At 42.3% G+C, this 8,586-nt stretch overlaps 1 pseudogene; it reads left to right on the top strand.

Annotated features, from left to right (window-relative positions):
* Positions 1–5,914: 5,914 nt before the first annotated feature.
* Positions 5,915–8,250, top strand: LOC105917692 (annotated as a pseudogene).
* The last annotated feature ends 336 nt before the right edge of the window (positions 8,251–8,586 follow it).

The raw sequence follows: 8,586 nt of genomic DNA, 5'->3' as shown, positions 1-8,586 counted from the left end.
CAATCTGGATGTTAAAGGCAGCACTTTAGCATACAGGGCTATATGAAAACAAGAACACTGGATATGACTCACCGAAAGACTCAAAATGATCTGGCAACAAAGGCAGAAACTAATTACAGGAAAACAGGTGGAACTAATCAAAGGAAGGGAAGTGACTGACAGAGAACAGAAACTGATAGGTTGGTGACTGGAGACTGACAGGTGAACAGATCTGAATCGCTGGTGACTGCTGACAGGGGAGTGACAAACAAACTGACTGGGTGGAGACAGAAAAGTGAGCTGGCAGATTGCTGGCAGGTGAACAGAGCTGACTTAAATGCTGGCTGAACCAGTAAAATGAAGAGAAATACAAAACAAAAACCCAAATCGTGACAGAGTGGTCTATAAAAGCTACCGGTAAAATCTGACATTTTTTAAACGCATTAAAATGCTGTTTAAAACAATAAATATGAGTTAAAGAGATGCGGTTTAGATTCTTTAATATGGGACCATGTGTACTGTCTGGAGCCTGTGTGCATGCTCCTCCATACACCCACCAGGCCGTGGAATGAGACCAGCTACCGCAGGGCTTGTTGGGAGAATGGGTGAGGCTATTGATGATTGCGGTCTAAAAGCTTGTTTTCTGTACAGTTAAAATTCGCTCCTAAAAAAGCATAATTTTCAGACCTGCAATCTCTCAACCTTTCCCCAAGTTTTTTCTAAAAAATGATCCCTCTCTACACCAACATTAGGAGCATAAATATTGATAAAAACCATGTTAAAATGGTCAAAGCTTTTACTAAAATACACCTTCCTTGGGCGATATTTTGTACCTTAAAAGAGTTTGTGGTAAAAGCCTTGGAAAAGAGGAGGCCCAACCCAGAAACGTTCCCCCTTCCATTCTTGTTTTACAGCCTCCCTAGCTCCATTAAGATTTAAAGAAGCTATTTTAAAATTATCCCTGTTGGGAAAAAGGCTAAAAACAACACCACAATAAAACACGCACAATAAAAATTATAAAAGGCTAGTGCACATAATTATATTCAAAATTGTTTTCTCACTTTTCCCATAATTCTCTTTAGTCTAAAAACCTCTTGATCAGAAAACCCAGATTCCTCTTTTGTTCTAATGTGAAACCTCGCAGAGAAATAAAATATTTTTAAATTAGGAAAGTATCTTTCAACTTTTATGCCTCTTAAGCCCTTTGTTTCCTTGAGAAAACTGTTAAAAGACTCTACTGGATAGCCTGCCTCTCCACAGCTGCTCTGGGAAAAAGACAGCTCAACCTCACTGTCACTGCTGTCTGAAACATCTTTTCTCTCTGTGGCCAGCTTGGTGACCTGCCTTACTGGTCTGACCAGCAACCACCAAGATGTTTCATTTTACTACGCCTTTTTAGCTACGTAGGAGCATCCAGCTCCATCACCTGCTCCCCTCACCTTTCTCCTCCACAGGAGGTACCACAGGCTCCTCCACATTCACCTCTCCTCCATCAGCCAGCATAACACCTTTCCCTCCCTCATCACACAAACCAGTCACCTCACCACCAGTTTCACCCTCCACACACACCAGTCAGCTCCATTTCACCCTGATTTCCCCCCTCCTCACCATTCACGGCACAACTTTCCCCACCACCGTGCACCCCTCACTCACCACACAACCACTATTTTGTGGATCAGCTGTTTTATCCACAGTTTTCTCCTCCGCCACACTCTCCTGCTGGTCTCCAACGAAGCCACAGGTTCCTCCGCAGCTACGATGGAGTTCCCCGTTGTGCCAGACTCCCCCACCGCGGTAGGTGCTCCAATCTTGCCGGACACATCCACCCTCTCAGCGGCAGCTGCAGGCTGCTGCTCTGCGGCACCCAGCAGAGCCGACCCAACTCTGTTTGGACACGATTCAAATCAAATGTCTGACAGTACAGCGATATGATTGGCTGAGCAGCAAAAATCGAATCTTGTGACCTCTTGGCCCGGAGCGCAACGGTTTAGATTTTTTATCGGCTTTAACTTATTAATGTGCAAGTGAAAACGTGGGAACATTGGTGTTTTGAGATCACTACTATGTGTAGCAACTTATTGCGGTGGAAGAAAGTTGCCCCGTGACAGTTCATACGAAAAGTCATCCTACAGATTCTGGCCTACGGACTACACAGAGCTTCCTGATGGATAATGTAATGATACTTTATGAACGGCGTCTGACTACTTTTTTGCAATTTTTTCTTCATTAGTCCAACCAAGCCTGTTTTTTCTCTACACATCGCAGGTGCACAATCTGTGTTTAGTTCCACAGATCTTTCCCATGGTAATTTATATATACTTACACACTTCGCACTGCATCAAAAATATAGTGGTCTGTTGTGGTCCCATGCATTGCAACTACATCCGAGAGCTCCTCAGTAACAGAGAGTCTGATTTCCCGCCTCAAATAAAAATGGATGCATGCGATGTATCCACGTTGTCTCTGCTTTCATCCACAGCTAATGATAAAGCTAGACAGCTGCAGATCTTCGGCCAGCTATGTTATTAAATTTCCTGGGTAGCTGACAATTTGAAACGTCTGTACCTTGTTGAGAAATGCCATGCTCACACACCTTTTGCATGCACTGCTTAAAAAATTTACCCTCCGAATTTTTTTTTTAAGTGATTTCTTCAGCCACAATAAAGCTTGCTTTCGCCGCTGCATCATTTTTGGCTGTAGCTTTTGAAAGCACATTTTGCTGCCATGCAGTTTCGCTTTTCATTCTGCTGTAATTATTTTTCTTCATCTTTGGTTTCAAAATGCTGACATATATTGTACTTTTTAATGACTGACATGGCCCCAATACACAAACAACATACTGGTTTTTCACCTTGGAGTACAAACAGGTATTCATTTCCCAATTATTCGTGAAACAGTCTTCCTTGTGTGACGATGTTGGCACTGGTGTTGGTCTTATCCACAATTCAGCACATCTGCTCAACTTCACCCTGCTTGCAATTACCCCTCACTGGTTCCACCTGTTTTCACCTCCATATAATCCCTGTGCAGATCAACTACCAGTGCCAGATTTTCTCAAGCCACACGGTGCAAACTTTCCAGCATTTCTGATCCTGCCTGCCTGTCCGTAATCTGACCTGTTCTGCCTGATCGTTTCTGAGCCTGCCTGACCCTGTCTCGATTCTGCCTGCCTGCCTGTATACCTGACCTGATCTGTCCATGGACCTGCCATCCTGCCTGACATGTGCCACCTGCCCATTTACCCGACCCTGCCTTTTTGTGAGTACCGGATTCTGCCTAACCCTTGTGAAATCTCTGAGCCTGCCAGTTATCAGACCTAGACCGGACCTGGACCTTCTCTCACGGATCTCCCTACCTGTACTGCCGCAGAATATCTGCCTCTCTGTGTACGGACCCGGACCCCTCTGGATAACACCCCTGGAAAACCCTGAACGGAGTATCTGCCTGCCTCTTGGCCGTCCAATGGCCCGTCCGTCCGTCCGTCCGTCCGTTGTCTTCCGCTTATCCGGGGTCGGGTCGCGGGGGTAGCAGCTTCAGTAGGGAGGCCCAGACGTCCCTCTCCCCAGCCACTTGGGCCAGCTCCTCAGGAGGAATCCCAAGGCGTTCCCAGGCCAGCCGGGAGACATAGTCCCTCCAGCGTGTCCTGGGTCTTCCCCTTGGCCTCCTCCCGGTGGGACGTGCCCGGAACACCTCTCCAGGGAGGCGTCCAGGAGGCATCCTGACCAGATGCCCGAGCCACCTCAACTGGCTCCTCTCGATGTGGAGGAGCAGCGGCTCTACTCTGAGTCCTCCCCGGATGACTGAGCTCCTCACCCTATCTCTAAGGGAGAGCCCAGACACACTACGGAGAAAACTCATTTCAGCCGCTTGTATCCGGGATCTCGTTCTTTCGGTCACGACCCAAAGCTCGTGACCATAGATGAGGGTAGGAACGTAGATCGACCGGTAAATCGAGAGCTTCGCCTTTTGGCTCAGCTCTCTCTTCACCACAACGGATCGGTACAGCGCCCGCTTCACAGCAGTCCAATGCCACCGTCCAATGGCTTCTGCCCCAAATCCCGGTCCGAAGTTGGATTCCTGCCCCGGATCAGTTCGCCGACATCAAAGCCGGTTTCCCAGGCTCTGGAGTCCCACAATCAGGTTAGTGATCCAGCCTCCCTCACTCTTGCCCGTTACCATCAGCTGATCACTAACCTGTTGTCTCTGCCGCAGGAGATTTCCTGTATAAGAGCGAGTTACTCCCCGTGCCTGTGTGTTTTTTAAATAAAGCTTTTTGAAAACGTCACTGACCTGTCCTGGTTGAATTCTGGGTCTAGTTTCCGTACGTTACACCTTGTATATCAATTTTTCTGTACTTGAACATTTTGAGATGAGCTTGTCAAGATATCTTAAATTCATTCATTGAGAAAATAAAAAATTTGCTTGAGGTGACGCTAGGTGCCAAAAAGTTGACTGGTAGGCATCAAGATGCATTATGAGGAATGTAGTCTATGATGAATTGGTGCTTAAAACCTATTTTAGGTCAATCATGGGCCTATCAAACTTTGGGGGGCCACATAAAATGTGGCAGCTCACATTTGAACTGCGGGCCTTGAGTTTGACACATGCTGTATGCTCTCTACTACAAACATTTTCATGCTAAAGTTCATACAGCTGCCATGCTCCTCTTTTGTGTCTTCTTCTTCATGTTCCTCTTCTGTGCTTTTTCTTCTTCCTCTTAAGTTTTCTTTGGTAGTAGGCAAACAACAACTTGTTGGTGCTGTATTATTTCTAACCAAAATCAAATTTACTGTCGAGGTGGTGCAGTTTTTTTTAAATAAGAAGATGGAATGAAAACAAGCTGAAATAAAATCAAAATAACAAGGCTATTTTCAAAATGTAAGAAGTACAGATAATTGCATGAAACTGTAAGGAGTAAAAAGTTTGCTTAAAGATAATTATTCCTGTAAAGGAATTACTCGAATAAAGTATAGGCAATAACATTTTATATTTAAATAAGGTGTTTAAAGTATTTGTACTTTGTACCTTGACTCCTCTGGCATCATAACAACCTTCTTGCTAAAAAATGTTAGCTTAACAGCAATCTTAATTTTATTGGTTTTCTGATTTCTGACTGGAACATGCTAAACTTCAGTAGATGACAACCTTCAAGGCAAACTTTAGTCCCCTTAGTGTTGAATATTTTAACTGGCAAAAAGAGTAAAAACAACAACTAGCCAGCTGTTGATAAAGCAATCTTTCTCTCAAAATTCAAGGAATTTTTAAATCACTAAGCCAAACATTTTATTGCAGATGTATAGAAACTGGAAATGTTCTTCTCGTTTCATTGACAGTTGTAGTTGAGCCAAGCAAAGCCGTCCCCATCATCTGTATTTGAAATGCATGAAGTCTGTACTTTCTAGTATGTGATGGCCCTTCCCAAAAAAGAAAGTTAAAACCTAAGGCAAATATTTGCATGACATTTGTTTACTGTACATTGTGCTGGGTTTTTAGTAGCTAATTATTTCTTCAAACTGACGGAGGTGTTCTTTATACAGGACATATAGGTGGAACCTATTTTTTTCACAATATATTTTTTTTATATAAACCATTCTTAATGGTATTCTTTCTATTAATATTATTGTTATAAATTACAGAAGATCCCAGTAAGTCCCTGGGTAATCTATGAGCAACTCTTATTTACATTCATTTCCTCCTCCACAGATCTTGTAAAACAAAAATTTTATTTCATTACATTTTTCTACTTACTGAAATAACCAATGTGCAACTAAGAAATGTAGATAGCATTTTCTTCATACAGGATAAAGTTAAAGGTTTATAGAACAATAACAACTGACGTCTAAAAGGTGGAACCTTCGACAGAAACTCAGCTATAGAGGTGAGAGGCATAAACCAGAGAGCAATCTTAGTTGAGATGCTGTCACTTTCTGGGATGATGGAGGAAACTGAATTTTGTTTTCCTCAACTCTTCCTGCAGGAGGATAAAGCGTTCTCACCATGAGCTCTTATTGAGCTACATCGCATTGTTCTCCATTGTGTTGTTCACTGTATTTCTAAACCTTTTCATTATCATCTCCATCTCACACTTCAGGTTATGACATTAACAATTATTCCAAATATAAGAAGTTTGATTAAATTTAACTTACTATTGTAATTTATAGAAAATATGATTGGTTTAAGTAAATGTTCCAAATATAATTTTCTGTTCTTCCTTCACAGGAATCTCCACACTCCGACCAACATCCTCCTCCTCTCTCTGGCTGTCTCAGATTTCTTAATAGGCCTTATTATGATCTTTCAGATAACGCTCATGGGAGGCTGCTGGTTCCTTGGTGATGTTATGTGTGCACTTTATAACTGTTTAGCGTATTTTATCACTGGTGCCTTAATAGGAACCATGGTGCTTATTTCCATAGATCGTTATGTGGCCATTTGTTACCCTCTTCATTACGCCACCAAGATGACACATAAAAGAGCAAAGATGTATGTGTGGCTATGCCGGATCTCCTCTGTGGCGTTTCAGAGTCTGATTCAGCAAGATAATCTAAAACAACCTGGCATGTATAACTCCTGTCTTGGAGAGTGTGTCGTAATCATCAGCTACATTGCTGGATTAACAGATCTTATTATGTCATTAATTGTTTCCATTACTGTGATTGTAGTTCTGTATCTCAGGGTGTTTATGGTGGCTGTGGCTCAGGCCCGGACCATGCGTTCTCAAGTTGCAGCCGTAACGTTCCAGGTTTTGATCCCTGCAAAAGTCTGAGATCAAGGCAGCCAGGACACTTCGGGTTGTTGTTCTTGTTTTCAATTCAATTTAATTAAATTTTATTTATATAGCGCCAATTCATGAAACATGTCATCTCAAGGCACTTTACAAAGTCAAGTTCAATCATATTATACAGATTGGTCAAAAATATCCTACATAAGGGAAACCAGTTGATTGCTTCAAAGTCCCGACAAGCAGCATTCACTCTTGGAGAAGCGTAGAGCCACAGGGAGAGTCGTCTGCATTGTACATGGCTTTGCAGCAATCCCTCATACTGAGCAAGCATGAAGCGACAGTGGGAAGAAAACCTCCCCATTAACAGGAAGGAAAACCTCCGGCAGAACCGGGCTCAGTATGTACGGTCATCTGCCTCAACCAACTGGGGGTTACAGAAGACAGAGCAGAGACACAACAAGAGAGACAAAAAAGCACAGAAGCACACATTGATCCAGTAATCTGTTCTACATTAGATGGTAATAGCGGGTGAGCCGTCTTCTCTGGATAATGTCACAGTTAACAGAACGCCAGACCAGGTGTACCTACTATGAAGATAAAAGAGAGAGAACAGAAAGTTAAAGCAGAAATTATGACATGCAATGCATAATTGAAGAACAGTAGAACTCTATAGAGTAAGAAAATTAGATCCTGATGTCCTCCAGTAGCCTAAGCCTATAGCAGCAAAACTATAAAGGTAGCTCAGAGTAACATGAGCCACTCTAGTTATAAGCTTTGTCAAAAAGGAAAGTTTTAAGATTAGTCTTAAAAGTAGACAGGGTGTCTGCCTCACAAACCAAATCTGGGAGTTGGTTCCACAGGAGAGGAGCCTGATAGCTAAAGGATCTGCCTCCCATTCTACTTTTAGAGACTCTAGGAACCACCAGCAGACCTGCAGTCTGAGAGCGAAGTGCCCTGTTAGCAACATACAGAATAATCAGAGCTCTGATATATGATGGAGCTTGATTATTAAGGGCTTTATACGTTAGAAGAAGAATTTTAAATTCTATTCTTGATTTAACAGGAAGCAAATGAAGGTAAGCTAAAATTGGAGAAATATGATCCCTCTTGTTGATTTTCATCAGAACTCTTGCTGCAGCATTTTGGATCAACTAAAGGCTTTGAACTGCATTTTGTGGACTTCCTGATAGCAAAGAATTACAATAGTCCAGCCTTGAAGTAACAAATGCATGGACTAGTTTTTCAGCATCACTCCTGGACAGAACGTTTCTAATATTGGCGATATTCCGGAGGTGAAAAAAGGAAACTCTGGAAACCTGTTTGTTTTTATACTTTGTTTGTGCCCATTTAATTTTGTTGCACTCACAGGTCAGGACACCCTGATTCAGGCATCATCTGCAACTTTTGTGGTATTCTTGTTTTACTTTAACCCTTCTTTGAACCCAATCATCTATGTGTTTCTTTACCCATGGTTTAGAAAATCAATTAGACTCATTGTTACTCTTAGGATACTGCAGCCTGACTCCTCTGGCACCCACATACTGTAGTGCCTGCAGAGAACAATCACATAGGATATATTTACTAGAATAGCAGATGAAAGAGTGTAGGTAAAATGAAAAGTGTGTGAACACTGTTATACTATGCATTTCTCAAAGATGCAACATAGAGTTAATGTCTTTAATTGTCAAGATCTTCGTGATGTTTTTAAGCACATTAGATCTGAATTGATCTTTTATCAAGGTGTTATGGGAATTCTAAACAATAATAACTGAATTTCCATCTTTACTAAACGAAGAGATGGCAGTGATGAAGTTCCAGCACTTTTATTGAGAAACAGAGCATTCATAGATGGAAAGTAATCGCACCCCACGGTCCCGCTGCAT

Source organism: Fundulus heteroclitus, chromosome 7, assembly GCF_011125445.2.
Source record: "Fundulus heteroclitus isolate FHET01 chromosome 7, MU-UCD_Fhet_4.1, whole genome shotgun sequence".
Lineage (NCBI taxonomy): Eukaryota > Metazoa > Chordata > Actinopteri > Cyprinodontiformes > Fundulidae > Fundulus > Fundulus heteroclitus.
The sequence above is the reverse complement of the archived record's forward strand: the minus strand, read 5'-3'. Positions and strand labels throughout refer to the sequence as shown.